The sequence below is a fragment of the Stegodyphus dumicola genome, chromosome 3 (assembly GCF_044657685.1).
Source record: "Stegodyphus dumicola isolate Sdum_Otavi_A_Nest chromosome 3, ASM4465768v1".
Taxonomy (NCBI): Eukaryota; Metazoa; Arthropoda; class Arachnida; order Araneae; family Eresidae; genus Stegodyphus; species Stegodyphus dumicola.
The window spans coordinates 126,367,808-126,386,942 of record NC_140770.1 but is presented as its reverse complement, the minus strand read 5'-3'; the positions used below and the strand labels follow the sequence as shown (position 1 = coordinate 126,386,942).

The window sequence follows — 19,135 nt, the reverse complement described above, 5'->3', positions numbered from 1 at the left end:
TTTATTAGTATGTCTTCGTGGTGCAGTGGTCAGCACTCTCGACGTGTATTCGAGAGGTCCCTGGTTCGAGACCCGGCGAGGGCATTGCTAATTTTTTCATCTTTCCTGCTTTCCAAAAAATACCCAATGTCTCTACACACTGTAACGAGAGGATGAGACTGTTAAACTGGAGCTAATAAGATGCTTTTAGTTCCCATAATATGGTTTATAACCTGAATCATTTTTTGTGTTTTAATGACGTTTTAAATCCCAAGTGCACGAACATTTTAAAACGTACATTTAAAACATTAATTAAAAATAATATAATAATAATCTTTCTGAAAATTAACTTAAGTATAGTTAAAAAAATACAAGTTAAACTCTCAGGGAGTCCAAACACTTTTGCTAACGAAGTAAAAATTTCTCCTTAAAAAAAATATAAAATTACATTGCTTACAGCAGTGATTTTCAACAGGTGCGCGAAATGCTAGGACGCTCTTTCAATGATGATGAATGGCACCTTTGGCTGACATGAGTATTACGTTTTCTCAAAAAAAGCGTTTACTCTTAGAATGGCATAGTAACACATTACTACTTTTACTTTTCGAGAATTTCTTTACTATCGCATAAAACATTTTTGATTTATTAAGATTAATAATTTTTTATAAAAAATCTTTGATCCATTTGTACAGCCATTAGGTGTTTCTGAAGTAGGAGATGCAAAAAATGCATAATGCCCTCGCCGCGACCCAAATCCCGGAGCTCTCGAATATTCCTCAAGTATGCCTCCATTTACACCACGAAAAAATGCGGAAAGGAGGGAGAAAATACCATATATACTCTCCCTTTTAAAGGACGACTGGGGATTAGGTGACCGAATCGCCAAATCCTGCTTGTGACGAATTACCGTCCACCACCTTTTAGTTCGGGCACCACTTGTAGAGTAATTAAGGTCTTTTGAAGCAGGAGATGTGAAAAATGTGCAATGCCCTCACCGGGACTCGAACCCTAGACCTCTCGAATACGCGTCGAGTACGCTTCCAAGTACAACAGAAAGCACGCGGAAAAGAGGGAGAAAATATCTTTATGAAAATATCTAGCTCTTATATTCGTTACACAAGACGGAAAACACAGATCCTCATACAAACCACTTATAAGAAACACATCCAGGAAGAACTACCAGTATCTTACTCATCCGATCACTTATGCAGGATATATTTTTCAAGAAAATATGTGCTGTTATAAGAACCGAATATATGGTTCTCTAGTTTAGACTAATAATCGATTCTTTGCTGAAGAAATATATTCGCGAGCTTTGAAATGCCTCGTATTTTTGAACGACAAGAAGTCTGTTTTACGTCGCGAAGGAAATTCATACCAGTGTACAAGTATGTGAATATTTCATCGCATTTGGATGCAGACTTCATGTTGAACGTTATAGACATCATTAGAATTATTTTCGGAAAACTGAATTTTTGAATAAGTCTCTGCAAAACAGTGAAAGCTGTTTGATCCAGCTCGTTGATAAGGCTTCAGCGATCCCTCCCTCCCCCGAAAAAACAATTCTTTGGATGAGAGAAACCAATGAAGAAGGAGAAATAGACTTCTTTCAGCTTTGTAGTTGTTCATTATGGACAATCCAATAAACTTTATATATGTATATTATATTCTTATAAAGATGCTTATTTATTTTGGCAAATACTTCTTTGAAAAGTGCTACAAATTGCAGACGTACATTTACACTATTTCCTATTTTTCGTTCTGTAGAAGAAACAGAATTATAATTATTTCATCTGACTCAGCTAAAATGCTCAATTTACATGCATAACTTCATCAGACTCAGCTTAATTTATATCCATACCATAGCCGAAATGTAGGAATCCTTTACAACAGAAATGCCTAAGATTTAGAAAGAGAGCAGAGGATAAAAGTATTAATTCTTTGCAATTTCATATTTATGCGACGTTGGGGCTTCAATAATGGCTGTCATAAAACTAAGGGCAAGTCTGTACTTTATGGAGAGAAACAAATGAGAACAGTTATATATCTCAATATGAGCAGTTATAAAGAAATCTACCTTTAAAAAAAAAAAAAAAAAAAAAAAAAAGTTCAGAGAATACTATTTCGTTCAACTTTCTGTTCCACAGAATGTTCTTTACATAGTGCATCTGCAAAATTATAAATACTAAATTGAGACCAAATGGATAATTGAAAGAAAGAACTGTGTTATTTCTCAGATGGCAGAACTAATTATTGGATTGAGCTTTTCTTCGGACTGAGTTGACTGAGCCAGCTTGATTATATATTAAAATTACTTGGTATGCTGTACATATTTACCTATAGTTACTTCTCCCACAAGTAGCCGAGGCAGAATTTTGTAAATTCTATTTATAATATACTAGGTGTACCCGCCCGGCGTTGCCCGTGCATTTAGAAAATGCAGATAAGTGAATAGCGCAGGAATAGTAGTGTAGGACATGTAGACTGTCTCTCTCTCTTCCCCCCCCCACAAGCTACAAAAAAGAAATGAATTGTAATTAATCGATTTAATGTATCGTCAAAACAGCAAACTAACGCTAGAATAAAGAAATCAATTGTTACAATCGAACGTTATTTGAAAACAAATAATAATATCAGTGAGTCAAAAAAACCGTGATTAATTAATTATAAATAATTTTTTTAAAATTTTTCTAATTCAAAAATCGAAAATCGGGCTTCGAGGTCTGGTGGCCAGCCCCTTTGTGCTTCCGTATAAAAAATTCCAGGTCCCTGCGTGCGATAGATTTGGCTGGAGAGCTCGGTCAGACAGACAGACACATTACACTTGCTTTTATTATTATAGATGCTATAGTTTTTAATTAAATTTTGAGTTAAGTTTTATCGTTTGCGTGTGTTCTTGGCATTTCCCAGCATTTACCCAAATTCGCATATTGCAGCATTTACCCAAATACAGAGATTATAACATATATGGAAACGCAGAAATTACCGAAACGTTCAGATTCGAATTATAAGAAATGTATTCATAGCGCATATAACTAAGCGAATAAGCACAATTTTTATAAAAATCTAAGAATTTATAAAACATGCAGCGAACTCGATGCTGAGAGAGAGAGTCAAATGATTAATCTAAAATTAAGAACATTATACACGAAGTTAGAAATGCTTTTCATAAATTATACGAATGATGTATATGTTTATAAAAATTATCATTTATGTAAAAATGAATCTAAAATTTAGTAAATTGTCAAAATGTTTGTATTTCAGTGAATTAGCGAAACACAGTCATTCAGAACAAAACTGCATGAAACTGCATGTTTTTTAATAACACTTTAAGAGGTAAATTTTTAATTGCAGTTTTGTTCACCAGAGGGCGCTGTGCCTAGGAATCCTGAATATGATCTTTTATTAATTATAGGAACGACATAAATTTCTATACTGTTAAATAATGAAGAATATATATGCATGTATAATAATGAAGAATATATATGCAGGTAAGTAAGTATGTTTCTTCTTCTTATTGTGGGAAAACGGCAGCAGTTAAAAGTCTCAAAATTTTGAACATAACGCAAAGCTCCACTTCAACACGCATGTTTGAATTTCGTATTTGTTTTTTCTTTAATTCCTATTTTGTGCGAATTTAATGAGTTTTTGATTAACAAATTCAGCTATTTAAAAAAAGCTTTATCTTCCACGCGCCAGCATGTTCCAGTAAGATATTTAATTTTTCTTTCAAACATATTCTATATGCTTTCGATTAAAAAACTAAGGGATTTAAAAACGTGAAAAGCAGTTCTTAATAATTTTTTAAACTTTTTAATCTGATTGCATGTTTACTCAAATGGTCAAAAAGAACGAAACGTGTATTCGTGTGTTGTGACTTATCTCAGTTGTCTGACACTAAGATAATCAGAACAAGCCCACGAAATTCATTGCGGCAAGGAGTGCAGGATTGCGCCCTGTAGTTGATAGAAGTATTGAGCATCATACAGATGACTTTGCGCAGCTCCGCCCTTAATTTTGAAGGAGAGCACCCCGCAGGAAAGGGTCCGAGGGTCTCCAACCCCCTCTTCCCGACCACCAAGCTCTCGAGAGAACTTGGCGGTAGGCTCACCGCATATTTAAAGTGTCCCCATGCCGCACAGACACTATACGTTTACAAACATCCATGCCTTCTTCGAGATTCGAATCTGAGCTCTTTGATAGGGGCAGTCAGCTTTGTTAACCACTATCCTGATGGGGCGGCATGTTTATTCAGAACTCCTTAATTGTTATTGTTTAATGTTTTAATTAATTAACCTCTGATGTGTCTAACTAGAACAGCAAACAACGAATATTTAATTTACAAATTGTTTTTCGCGTTCAAAAATTTAAAAACAAATTTATGAAGTTTTTTAAAATATGTAATGTTTTTTTACATTATTTTGAAAGATTAGAATGACTCAATTTTGATTCATTTGCTAAAAAATTTTTCCTTTCACAATCATTATTTTTGTCCTAATTATTCTATAATTTTTCTACACATTATAGCTCGGCCAGTATTTTTACAAATTGTCACTCGGATGTCGGATTATTTTAAACAAGTTTAAAAAAAATGTGTTTTGGTGAATTTGCCACGTATAGGCAGTTATTAAATTACGGGCTTTTTAAAGAAATTTTATTATGTAAATTTTTAATTAAAGTTATATTTACCAGAAGAGATCGTTCTCTAGATTAAGTTAACTGATTAAGGTAAAGCGACTCGAGGGCAATCTGCGTATGGGAAGGGATGCCTTCATAGAGGACATTTTAAAGAAGCTGTCTCGTAGCTGCAATACGCATGGGGTAAATTACGAAAACCAACTATGCAGCCAGTTCCTGGCTGGGATTTGAACGGGATTTGAACCCATGTTGAAATACCAGTGTTCAACGAGTTTACTCTTCGGTCGCTGGTTGGCCTATTGTACTTTAGGTTTGAATATATTGTTTTGCTTTTGAGCTATTACTACGAAAAACCAGTATTATGCCACTAACATTATTCTTAAGACGGAAAAAAGGGAAGCACTAAATATTCTCACACTGACAGGGGATAATAAAGGAATAATGAAATAATAAAGATTTCTGTAGAAGTGTAAAATTTTTGTAAAAGTGGTCATACAGCTATTTAAACTTGAAATTCTGCGTATTTGATTATTGGGGCTATATGAAATCCACATGTTCTCCATTCTTACTGCAATGTGAAAAATTGCTACCAACTCGTAGTTATTAGTGGGTATTGTAATAACGCTGTTTCCGCTGTTCGTACGTCTTAGCTGGTCTTCAGGTAATGACGATTGCCATATTCTTTATTTATTAAGACATTTTCCGTATTCTTTTGTGAATACGGTGACATCTAGTAAACATAACTGCAACCAAAATATTGCATAATAAAGTTCACCAGAAAGGCGGAAACTACCCGTGATTAAGAATTTCTCAGCTAATTGCATTTTTTCAGTTGGCATAGCAGTCAGGGTGTGTCATGGACCTTGTCAGAGTTCTCATACCGAAGCCCCTCCTCCACCACCGTCAGTTAGTAATTTGAATCATGTTAAAGTCACTAGCAATGCAGTCTAACCATCAAAGCTCGGGTCTTCCTCTGACTTGTGTTTCTATTGGTTATTTATTATAAGTAAAAATTTTAAATGAGAAAAATGATTTCCTTTGGCAAATGTTAGCAGCAAACTTCGTGCGCTCAATTTCATATTATAATTTTTTTACATAATTTATGTTATCTGTTCTTATAGCTATGTCGCCACACGTTGTTTATGTCAAGGACCTAAGTAATTGCTATACCACGCATTGGGAAACACACTGAAATATATATTGTTTTAAATATACCAATTTTTTATTTCCCAGTACGTAATAAATTGTTAAAAATGAAGAATAAAAAATATTTATAAATATATATAATGTTTTTTATCTTACTTTATACCATGCAAGAGGTTTTCCAAGTTTTTTTCTTTCCAATGGCGAGCCCAAACCGTCCACAGACGTTGGCCACTGCTAAGGCCAGAAGCGGTGGTCACTTTATTATGGAAGCACCTAACAGGTAGGCCACCTTTACCTCCTTTGAGGGGTCGGTCAAATACAACTATGCATTCTCCGAGATTCGAGCCTGGGCCCTTTGGTATCGCAGTCTGCTCCCCTAACCATTATACCGTCTGAGCGGCGAGTTTTTCAGAGTTATGCCATGAAAAGTAATTGTTAAGTGTTGCAACATTTAGGTACATTAGTTAATGATGTTGGTTGCCGTATCACTGGTCCCAAGTTCGAACATGGAAAAGGCTTGGATAAGTGCATGGCGTCAATGCGACATGGGTGGACTTCAGATATTGCCGAGAAGTCCTGTGCAGTAATTTTGCGGTATAGGTAGTGGGGTAGAAAATCCTCGGATCAATCTTCTGGGATGCTTTAAATCAAAACTGGAATGGAACTTCCCCTTTCTCAAGAAGTATAATTCGATTTCGCCCTACTGTGCACCCTGAGCAACAATCCTAGATTCAGACGGCTAAATTACAGAAAAGCATTAAGGATTTCCGAAAAATGCATTAAGCTGCAAGTGCCGACCCATCCGGAACTTAAACAAATGCCACAAATTACTCCAAATTTTTAATTTTATTTATAATTTTGTATCGATTTTTATTCGTACATTTTGGCTGGTTGTCCTCCTTATAGGTCAAATCAATCTTTTCAGTATGAGAATCATTTTCTATACATATTCTATTTGAATGAATATATAATTTCAAGTGTAATATTTTCAAATTACTGCTCGTTTTCACGATCAGTGATTGTTCAGAATCTCTTAGAATTAATTCTGGTCTGAAAAAAGCTTGTTTTGCTGGTGTTGGACAGTTTGGAACCTTTTCAAATTCTAAATGACTCTCTTCAAAGCATTAGGGATAGTTTCAAGCGAAAAAAATATTTCTTTCGGAATTTAAACGCAGTAGGTAACGAAATATTACGCAGGCGAAACGATAAAAATATTAATCAGTCAGTTCCCAATGGCATTAATTAATGCAATTTCTACATTTCAGATCCGATCAAAACTAGCAAACGCATTATTGAAAAAACTTACCGATTTAATATTAGCTAAATAAATAAATAAATAAATAAAAAAAAAAAAAAAAAAAAAAAAAGCTAAATATTTTAAACGAATTTTGCCTCTTTATAATAAGCAAATCTGCCTTCTCATCAAGGTTTTTACATGTACATCGTACATTCACGTTGATGAAACGACTTACAAATAGTGGAAACATTTCTTGTCTTCTTGTAGTCTGAGTCGGATGAAAATCTGACCATAAACGAGATTCCAACACTTTTAACATTTTATACATTTGTCTTCATATCTCTATTGTCCCATTCTTCTTACCATTATTTTTTTCAGAATTTTTGAAACAAACTTGTGATGATTTTCTCTAAAAAAGGAGCGATGATTACGATATCGTTCAAAAGAGTTGCGTTTTTCTTAAACAGCTCAACCATTTCATTACCACGAGTGGAAAAGAAGTAACGCACTCAGAATTATTTTATATAAGTTTTTTTTTATCGATATCGATGCGAAAATATTTTTAACGTCTAAGATAGTATTTAGCATTCGATTTTTTTTAAAATTCTAAAGCTTGAAAAATACGCGTATTATCACTAAAAACTTAAATAATTGCACAGTCTTGAAAAATTCTAGATTAATTATTAACCATGTGAAGGTTCCTTGGATAAGAAATTGTTTGAAATAATAAGATCATGATTTCTCACGATATGGTTTACATCGGACGGACTTTCCGGTCAGTTTAGTTTAGATTCGGCCTAGCCAAACTTCGGTCCGTGGGCCACATGCAGCCCATTGGCGCATTTTTCTGCAATCCCAGAATAATAACCTTATTTCTTAGTTTACCTTTTATTTCTTTTGATGCCCTTCAAGTAAAATAAACTTGCAATTTATAACTCATTTTTAATTTGTTCGCTTGCGAACTATTTTATAAACACTTTGTAATGCTCGTAATTCAAATTCGACATACTTATTGGCTTTGGCAAAAAATGTTACCTATTTTGGGATCAACCTGATACTTTTTATCATGAATCCTATCAATCATATATTGAATCAGTTATATCGTCAATTATGAATTCAAACCTTTTTATCATGAACTGAAATTTTTCTGTCATGAGCAAACATTTTTTATCATTAATTGCAATGAAAGCATTTTGAGATCATGCATCATCGATTATCACTTACAAATAGTTTTAAGAAGCTCCACTGTAAAATTAACTCATAAAATTTAAAACAAAATGGCGAAAGATATAAAGCAGCATCATTTGTCTAATTAGTTTTTGATTGTTAGAAACTTATTAATTTTTAAGTAAGAATTCAGTTTCTGAAAATAACAGTTTATACCTAAAAATTTTACTTCATTTCTTTCCGCTTTTTTTTTTCTTAATCTTTAATCTGACGGTCTGACCAACCATTCTGCCCAGGCCAGCTTTAGAGACAAAAATTATAAATAAAATTAAGTATTTTTTGGGACTGTTTGCCTTTTTTACAATTATGCATGTATTGTTGTGGTACTCTGAATTATTTTTCGTAGAATCCTCATATTTTCCTCAGATTACCATTTGGAAAGCATTTTGCTAATGCTATGCAGAATAAAAAGTCATGAATGAGCAAGAGTCGGAGCTTTTAGTACTGACTTAAATCACTAATGTTCTAAGAATCTTTTAGTACGGCTGCGCTCGCTTGGGTCTCCTGTTGTTTCTGAAGATGCTTTAGATTCTTTCCTAGGATTTTTTTCTTTTAACTTGGCGAATTTTATTTCCCGCTTTATTTTTTACTTGGCGAATTTTTATTTCATTCCGATGGATCCCACCGGGTCGTGGAGAGGTAACTTGGCGCTGATAAAGGCAGATTTTCTTTTCGAATTTTCTTTCTTTCGTTTCCGAATATTCGCTTAAATGAATAATGATGATTCATCTTTTATACGTACATCTCAAAAGATCTAACCCCTATCCATTTATGACGCACGGATGCCCGTCGAAATCTATTCTTTCGCACCGCCTTCGCGTGTAAAAAGCGCCAGATGAAAAATGCACAAGCACAAGAGCACCACCAAACGCCAGTAATTACCCCTCGTGTGCTTGTCAGTGGCAGAGATTGCATTCCGTACACACTCAGTTTCATGTGTGCTTGGGCTCTAAATTGATTAAGAGCACTATGATGTATTCTCTTCTGACCCATATGGGGATGAAATTTGGTTACAAAGTTTTTCTCTTCCATTTATTTCGATGGGACACGCCTCTTCCTTCCCTAGAAAATTGGAATAGAAGTAGGAGTAGGGAACCCGTAATGAGCCCAACAAACTAAATCGGGAAATCACCAACTTATTTGGCCAAAATATGCAGTGAAGAAATCGGTAAACGTGTGCTTATGCACATTTGATTGCGGCAAGAATTTCCCAGATTATTTTTGCAAGTTTTAGAAGAATTTTTAAAGATTTCGGGAATATCAGACTTTTTTGAAAATGTCGAGCAAATCTGCGAATTTCAGATTTTTTATTATCATTCTAAATTTGTATTGTAATTATTATGTTGCTTTTACATTTAAATAATTTTTATACTACTTTCTTTTAAAGTTTCTTCAAAAATCCAGTTTCAAGAAATCATGCAAGAAATCCAGTTTCAAAATCGAAACTAGAAACCTGCACTGTAAATTACCTTAAATTTTGCTGAGCTTCTTGAATACGAGAAGGAACCGTTTCTGAAAGGAGCAACCAAGGTTACTTGTCAAGGCTGATAAACAATTTTAATATTCAATTATTCTTTTATGAAAATGTGTTATTTAATGAAGAAAATCCTGGGTGTATAAAAATACCATTCATTCAAATGTGTAATCTCGATGTAAAATAATATGTTGAATAATTTTCCAAAATTTAATGTACAAATGTAAATTTAAATTAAAACACGTTTAACACTTAAAAACGTACCTTTTATTAATTATACACTAGTTATTTCTGTAACTGTTTCGTTTCACGTATCTCCTCCCTTTCTCCCCGAATGGAATGCAAATCTTCGATTGAAGATTCGCGATATTGTTAGTATTTAAATATTTAGACCTCGGAAGTTTTGCGGTTTTATACTATTTATCCGGGATATTTCCCAGTTAAGAATTGAGATAAGAACCGATCTGTTACCGATAAGAATTGCTCTAACCATAGCGCTTAACAGTATGATTTGAAATATCCAGCCTAGCCATGGAAATGACAGTATGTATTTACTAATTAGAGGGACTAATTATGGGATATTTTAAAATTTCGCGGACAACTGTATCATATAGTTGCCATAAAGCAACGTAATTTCATCTTTACATTTTTAGCTTTCTATTATATGTGAAGTATAACATAATTTAAAAAATGAAATATGCTTTAAAAATTAATTAAATAAATAAATAAAAAAAATCTGAAAGGTTTCAGATTTTAAATTACGACCAAAGGGGCGTTTTTTTAAACATTTTTTGTGTAACCTTTATTTATTGAATATCATATCCTTCGCATTTAAACATAAAATTCAGTTCAACAGCAATATCGCAAAATAATTTTAAAATGTGTATATGTTTAGAATTCCCGATACAGAGGCTCGCACGCTAGAGATAAAAAAAAAATTTTTTTTTTCAGTACAGAGCTGCAATTGCTCGCTTTGAAATCGTTGAGTTTGTTAATCAAAAATTCGTTAAAGTTTTCGAAATTCAAAATTCGGGCTTCCAAGAGGCCATGTTCAGTTATTCAAAATTTGATGGTTCTAGATACTGCTGTTATTTCACAGAGCGAGAAACATCCATACATTTATGCAGCTTCTTCATTATTTAATTTCTTTAAATATAATACAGAACTCTAATATTTGGTGGCACCAATTTGAAAAGTGAACAGACATTATAGTGAACCAACGCAAAATGTTAAAACGAAATTAATAGTTTTTCTGGGCAAATTGCCCCTTTGTTCTAAAAACATGTTTTTCCTCCGACAAAATTGAACCATGGGAAAAATTAATTTGCAATCTGAAAATTTCAGATTACAATTTCGAATATAAAAAAATTTTAATTAGAAAAGCGTAACATAAAGATGATATCTACCGCATTACCTATTCATTTATGTATTCATGTATCTTATTACTAAATGCACTATTATTATACTATAATATTATACACTGACGTTTTGCTTATTGTCATATGTAGCATCTCATGCAAGATTTCCTGTAATCATTTTTACAAAGTACTTTTCTGTGGCATTCCTGATTAAGAGCAATGAATGGCACTTGGTCTTTCAGCCATTGCTTTATTGTGGTGGCTGCTTGTTGTTTTTTTCCACTGGTCAGGCATCATTCTGTTCGGTTTTAGCTTAGGTAGGAAGCCTGGTCAGTGGCGCATACTAAAAGTTAAGTATTTAAAATGAACTCAAAATTCGGTTGAAAAAGTAACTAAATTTTAAAAGCTTCGTTGATTTCTTTTCGAAGAAACTAAAATAGTGTAATTTATTGTGTAGTTAGTGTTATTTATTGTGTAGTTAGTGTTATTTATTATGTGTTATAGTGTTATTTATTATGTTATTAAAAGGAATATTTTGATACTATTAAAAATAGAAATAAATATGAAGGATTATAATGTGTTGATTACTGAAATTTCCTCGTCACCATTCGATTTTATTTTAGATGCAAAGGATATTACGCATTAAAAGAAGTGTTTGGTGTTTGTTTAGTTGATTATGGCAAAGCACAGTAGAGCTATCAACCTAAGGGGAGGGATACTTTCGTTGAGAACTTTTTAAGGGAAACTGGCTCGTACACATGGGGAAAACCACGAAAACGACCATACAGTCAGCCCGTTCACTGGAAATCGAACCTAGTTTGGAACTACCAGTGTTTAGCGATTTTATCACTCGGCCGCTGGCGCGAAGTTAAAAAAAAAAGAAATCTGCATTCAGTCTGTCACAAATTGTTAGAAAACTATTTCATTCAACACGTACTAAAGGAAAGGTTATTAAAAATTACAAATAGCATAACATTTTTTATTAGAAATTTCTTTCGTGTTTTAGGTGTTTCTGTTTCCGTTTGTGATGGAAAGGGTTTTGTCATTAACTATAAACATTAACATGTCTTGGAACTATTAATTATTTTTTAAAAATTGGAGCATATATCCCATTTTTTCAAACGAAATAAAACAATGAATGACTTTTTTTTTTCTTTTTTACTTACCCTAGTATTAAACACGTAATCTTGTTTTTATTGTTACTATATTAACATTAAATCCGTAATTATTTGATTAAATAAAGAAATTCACAACGAAGACTTGTACATATTCATTAAAATTAACCTAATAATTTCTTTAAAATATGCATGCGTTCTGTATATTATCTTTTTGCATAAAATCAAAGAAAAAATTTTAAAACGTACAAATGAAGTAACAAATTTAATTTTCGTTGAAAAAAGAAAAAAGTGATCCGGACAATTGCGCTTTGATAATTTATAATTTGCAATACCGGCAGTCTATACAGTTACTGTTCTACAAATATACATTCCGGGTAACTAAAAGTAAGATAACTGCAGTTCTAATAACTCCAAATACCTGGTGTTTCCAGATAGTTGCTTGTTCGAATAGTTGCTGTTCGGATAGTTGCTGAACTTCGTTAGAGTACGTTTTAAGAGAAACTGGCTCGTATTACACGTTGCATATGGGAAAACCACGAAAACGCCGAGCGGGATTTGAACCTCGGGACCGATTACGTGGGAATGCAATTAGCACGTCCATCTAGCAAACTGAAAGATCCACGTTTTGAATGTTTATTAAGACTTTAATGTCTGCAGACTGCAATGCCTTCTTATTAATCAGTAGGCTAAAATATTAAGAGATGGAGCAATTGAATGATTGTAGTCTTGCATTTGTATCATTTCATAACCTCCACTTTTGCAGGAAAATCCCAATTAGTTACACGAACCTTCTACATAAACTTAAGGTTATTGCTTAGAACTGGCTAGGAACAGGGAGTTATTAGTTACTTGTTATATTATACGACAGCTTAAAATTTGACAGTACGTTTTTTGTATAAACATTACATCAGCTGTGAAATAGGAATATGTAACGCAGAAGGACCAGTTAAGAAAAGTCAGGGTTCTATGTATATATTTTATTATACACACATATATTCAGGGTTCTATGTATACATGGCCACTTTCAGTTCTCCCTATGTTAACATTCTTTGTTTTTATGGGTAAAAACAAGATTTTGAGGAATTATGCCGAGTTATTTCAAATTATTCATCAGATTTTTGAAGTTTTGCAGGTTCCGAGTTATGGATTGCACGTGCTCATGATATTAACCTAAAGGGAAAGAATATTCTGAATTTTAAAATTCATGCGAAAAAAACTTCATGTGACACAATATGGCACAGATGTAAGTTTTAGTTTCAAAATCGCAAATTTGCGTTTTTTGTTTTTAGAGCATACAAAATGTCTCTTCGTTGTTGCTGGGCGTAAGCCACCAAACCATTCTGAAATGGCATCGGTAGTTTGAAAGCTCGGTCTCGGTTTGCCAATGTAAAGGCAAAAGTATTTCTAAAAAACAGTGGAGAAAGCTAGAATTTTCCACGTAAGACTTAAAAAGTCAGTAAATTGCACTGTTCAAGAAACTGGAATTCAGCAGCCAGCCATTCGAAAGATTCAGTGATGACAATTGCAAATGAAGACATATAAATTGCAAGTGTTGCAATATTTAATGACAGGCAAGTTTATCAGGCGATACAAATTTTTCAGTTCCATGCACAAAGAATTGCAAAACGAGATTTTGTCGCTGCTCATCTGTTAGGTAAAGCAAAATGAAGAAACAATGTTTCATTTTTGTAGAATGGTAAACCGTCTTAATTTTAGGAATCGAGACACAGAAATTTACTAACCTGCCGTTGAACATAAACGAAATTCATCAAAATTAAACTTTTTCTTCGCCATTTCAAAGCAAAAGTATATAGGCCCTTCTTTTCTTCGAGAAAGCTATGATACACACGCCATATCTTCATACGACGCAAGTGAAAATTTTTCTAAAATGAAAGATGGCTGAGAAGATTTCATATTCTAACAAGATAGGCTGCACTCTAATGCTACAGTGAAGTAATTGTTATCTGAATAACGAGCTCCTACTTCGTCGGAATGGTGGACATTGGAAAGATGACTTAGCCATGTTTAGATGATCCTAAAGTTTTGCTGACCTTATGCCTATTTTTTTTCCTTTGGGGGTACGTTGGCAAAACTGTTTATACGTCCCCGTTACCATCAAATACAGAAGAAATGGATTTTCAGCTACTTTGGTTGATCATTATTGGGAAAATCTTAAAATATGTAAGGAGGCAGAATTGGAATACCGCTTGAACATGTATTTTGTAATAACAGAGGCATGCATCGAACATTCATATATTAAAATTTGAAAAGTTTTATTTCATTTCGTATAGTAATAATCCTTTTATTTGCAATATTTTATAAAATACAGCATTCTGAACTACGGTGACTTTTTTGTAATATACTATGCGTTGATTTGGGGACCTTTTAAAATACGGGCTCTAGGCTGGGGCCTTGTAGGCGTAAGCGACTATCAGGCTCTTGATTATGCCTATTTTTTCCTTCGCCAGACGGTATTTCGTAACAATCACAGTATTGTAAGAGCCTAACGAAAGAAGCTAAGCAGGCTGTTTTCCCAAGAATCCCATCTGTCGTATTAGAAGGAAGATTTCAACGACGTTTTTTTGATACGTGCAAGAATACTAGGCAGGATTTTCACGGAATAATGGACACGAAGAGAAACTGGAGCCTTATTTTAAGGAATTTTAAACATCATGTATCCTATCAGAAATTGGGGAAGGGCCTTCATCTCAATTCTGATGGCGTGCGTTCTCATTTACTACTGAAAACGAATCAGGATCCGTATCATCCACATATGCATTGTTACACCCATGCGTATACTACGTTACCGCCATAGTACTAAACCGAAGGACATGATAATGTAGAGAAAGACGAAACTGCCAGAGGGTGAAAAAAGCGAAAAAACAAACACGGATGAGGAGAGAAAGCATATGAAAACTCTGACTCCAAACTTTTCTTTAGGGGCATAACTATCTCTCCACCCATACCTAGAGACGTCGAAAGTTGAATATTAAATTCACAATTTATTTCGTCTCACTGCACTGACAATCGGAATGCAGTATGAGTAGTTGAGGAAATGTTAAAGGGGGCAGAACGTAATTCCACCCCCCTCCTTTTCGCGACAGCGTTGTTTCCAAGTGATACTGTAATTTCGGCCGAATGAAAGAATATTATTTTTTGTCCCTGATATTTTAAATCAGCTTTAATTATTTACAGTTTTCATCAATTTATGAGGATGAATTTTTTACAGTAAGGAGACTGCACTGAAACTTAAACTTTTTTTTCATGCGAAACACAGCATAACAAAGAGCGTACAAATGAAATTTCTTGAATAATTTTCATCGATATTTGTACTTATTACATAAAATTTAGAGATTTGTGACTTTAAGCAAATATATTTAATAGGGATAGAACATTTGAATTTTATATTCACATGACTTTTGTGAAAGACCATCAGCGACATTTGAGAATTGGAACATTCAAAGTTTAACGTAAGATACCGTTAAATATATATGGCGGATTTCAAAACTTATTAGATCCGGTTCCAGAAAATTTAGAACCTTCAATAGTCTAAAATGACGGAAAATTTTACGTTATCTTCCCTTTTTCCTAAAGATTGGGTTGAATTCATAAACCACGCAAAGCCCACTCAGACGACCTGAGTAAGGAAAGAGATGCCTTCACAGAAGACTTTCTACGGAAAACTAGCTCATACTCATATTGCACAAGGAGAAAAGCACGAAAACGTCTATACAGTCAGCACTTCTGGTCGAACTGCCAGTGTTCAGTGGTTCTTGTCCACTCTGTTATTGATGAATCAGCAAGGGTAATAGAACAAAAATACTAAATTATAAAAATTATATTACTTATGATAAAAATAATTAATAAGGAAATTAAAGTTTAAACCTCAATGAGTTTTTAATATTTGAAAGTTAAACTTATCACATAAATGCAGATATTTTCATTAGTGAACTCCAGTAAATTATTTAAAATGTCTGTAACAAGACTGTAGTCCATATATAAAAATGTACTAAACAAAAGACAAAGTTTCACATACGCTATGGTACATTCCAAGCAAATGTTGCATAAAAGTGCAGGATGATTATCATAAATCTTCAGAAGCGCCGCATTAATGGTCCTCCCTTCCCATCTTTAGTTATCGCTTCTACATGAAGCATGAAATTTCTGAAAAATTTCACATCATTAGATTACATTATCCATCATAAGGAAGTGACGCTGGGAAGAGGGAGTTGTTTTAAAATTTACCAACGGGGAGTGCTGGAATGATGTAATATTTTTATTTCTCTGGCGACAAGGAAAGCAATTACAGCAAAAAATAAAAATTAGTAATCAAATTTTGGAATCGCTTTTATTACACAAATGTTTTACATTCTTATTTTTATTCCTCAGATTTCTTTTTTTTAAAGGTGTTATTAGTGATTTCATTTTAATGCCAGCGATTTTTAACCATATAAAATGTACTACAGTTAGCTATATCCTGACAAGTGCTGCCACTGCACGAAAAGTAAAGCTTATAATTTATGTTACATGTGCATTTGCGTATAACCATTTTTCAAAGTGTTGCCATGCGGTATGAAATCTTTATTTTACCATTGAATTCGATCTGTCTGTTGCAGATTGTGCGATTCAAAAGCAATAAACGCACTTCTTAATAATTTAAATCCTTATTTTACCCTTACCATTGATGTATTTAATTAATATACATTAAAACAGATTTATTTGTAATATATCCAGCTCATAATTTTATCAATGTCGACAGCTGTGTTGTAACTAATAAAAGATGCTTCTAACTTTTAAGTAAGCGTAATTGGTACAGAATACTTCTTTTTTTAATTTCGTAATGTTTTACATTTTAAACGTTTTAATATCTTTTAAATTCTAGATATTCTTAATGGTAAACTCTTCTTTGGAGAATTAATTAGTTCATTGAGGTGTTATCTGAAATTACCTAAATCTCTGAATTAATCGAATTCATTAGCTCATTGAAAACTCTAAAACATTTGAATTAATTATTTCATTGAGGTATTATCTTAATGGTAAACTCTATATTGGGGAATGAGGTGTTATTTGAAATTACCAGATAATAATTTTTTAGCTTTTTCTCGAGTCATTAAAATTGCCTTAGGCCGTATTGAATGCGGAAAAAATCAAGTTACTTATTTAAAACTGCTGACTGGGTTCTGAACGACCAGTTTTAGTCTTCTGAATATCTAACTATAATCGGCAGCCAATGTTCTGTTAATAATTATGATAATACAAAATTTACCGCATTTTTTTACTACTGCAAGAAGACCTCAGATTGCAAAACCTGAGGTCTCTGATTGCAATTTTTTAATTTTCTTTTTTAAAGTTATCAAAAGTGCTTTGTGTCTGACTGGATTTGAAAACATCAGGTTACTTATTTAACGTTTCTGAATGACAACTAGTCCAGAACACTAAATTTTAGTGTTAAGAATGTTTAATTTCGGAAGACGGCCAAATGTGTATTAAAAGTTATCGTAGGCAGTCTTTAAAATGGACTGCACGAATTTTTCGAGGTGGTAGAACACTTGCCCCAAGTGTTAAAAATTGTAATGTGAAGTCTTTATACATAATTTTTTTCCTCAGTTTTTCAAGTTACCGAAAATATCTTTTCTGGACTAGCTGTGGAAAAATCAGGTTACTTAGATTTCATTGCCAAATCTCTGCAATAGTTCGTAAGTAAGTAAATTGGATTGCATGAATTTTTCAGAAACAGTCACACATTTTGCTGTAAATAATTGAGTAAATTCAATGTTCTCTTTCATGACATAAATAACTAAATCCCTTTTCATCTCCAATTTGCTTAAACATCCCAGTTCCTATTTCAACTTTTATTTAAGTTTCTACTACCGTATTTCCTTTTTGAGTCTTTATACTTATCCGAAAATAATTGCATTCCACGTTATGAGCCCTGGGAATGCCTTCGTTCGAAGTAATGGAACGGACTTACTTGGATTCCGAAACGAAGCTTATTAGAATCCCTAAAATTCAGATTTTGTCAGAGAGAGAGAGAAAAAGGGAAGGGGGACGGAAAACCGTGGCAGATACATCTATATTCGCTATGACTTGTTTAGCTAAAATTCAGCTTTTTCTTTTGATTTTTCTCTGACATCCTTGGTATCTAACAATCGCACAATTCTGCCGGAGTTACAAAGATGGAGAAAATTATTAAAAACGCGCGCGCGCGCGCGTGAGCCGGAGAAAAGAGAAAAGCGAAAAACGGTAAAGTGGGGGGGGGGGTTGGTGGATGGGCAGGGTGAAGCAGAGAGTTCGGAACTAAAAATGGTCTAGACCAGATCTCATTTTGGCGCCAATTTGCAAAACCGTTTTTCTTCGAGATCAAATAATAAGTGCAAGGCATAGTGTTGCCTAGCTTCTCTCGTAACAGCCGGAGGAACAGGCGCTATGGCAAAAAAAAAAAAAAAAAAAAGTGCAAAATAAAGTGCTATATATGAACAAACGCAAAAACACGCGCCGAAATCCCTTTTTGCGCGTTAATCTCGCAACCAAGGCGTCAGAGCAAACGCGTACTGATATTGAGTAAAGGCGCTAAAAGTGTTTTATTTTTTTTTTATTTTATTTATTTATTTATTTATTCCATGCAACCCCCCTCTCTCACACTCTTTCTCGTACGCACGGTCGTATACATGCACAGACACGCACACGCATTGTCTCCTGCGCATATGGATACGAAATTTCTAAATAAACAAAATAAAAATAAACAAAGAGGGTTTCGTGAAAATTCGGATAAACAAGATCTAAAATTTTGAAGCTAAATGCAACAGGACACATTTCTTGTTAGATCCGGGAAAAAAAATGAGATAAAATTCTTTGTGAGGACATAATGGAGGGGGGGGGAGAAGAGAATGAACAGTGTGCTTGCTCCGTGGTGCATTTTCATACCAGAGAGGGTGGGAGGAGCGATGTGACAAAGAAG

At 33.7% G+C, this 19,135-nt stretch overlaps 1 protein-coding gene and 1 non-coding gene across 2 annotated transcripts in view; one reads left to right on the top strand and one right to left on the bottom strand.

Annotated features, from left to right (window-relative positions):
• LOC118192790 (protein-L-histidine N-pros-methyltransferase) overlaps positions 1-19,135 on the bottom strand; it is a 500,898-nt gene that overhangs the window by 92,033 nt on the left and 389,730 nt on the right. The window lies entirely within an intron of this gene.
• Positions 12-84, top strand: TRNAT-UGU (transfer RNA threonine (anticodon UGU)). Its single transcript has one exon. It is a non-coding gene; the product is annotated as a tRNA-Thr (tRNA).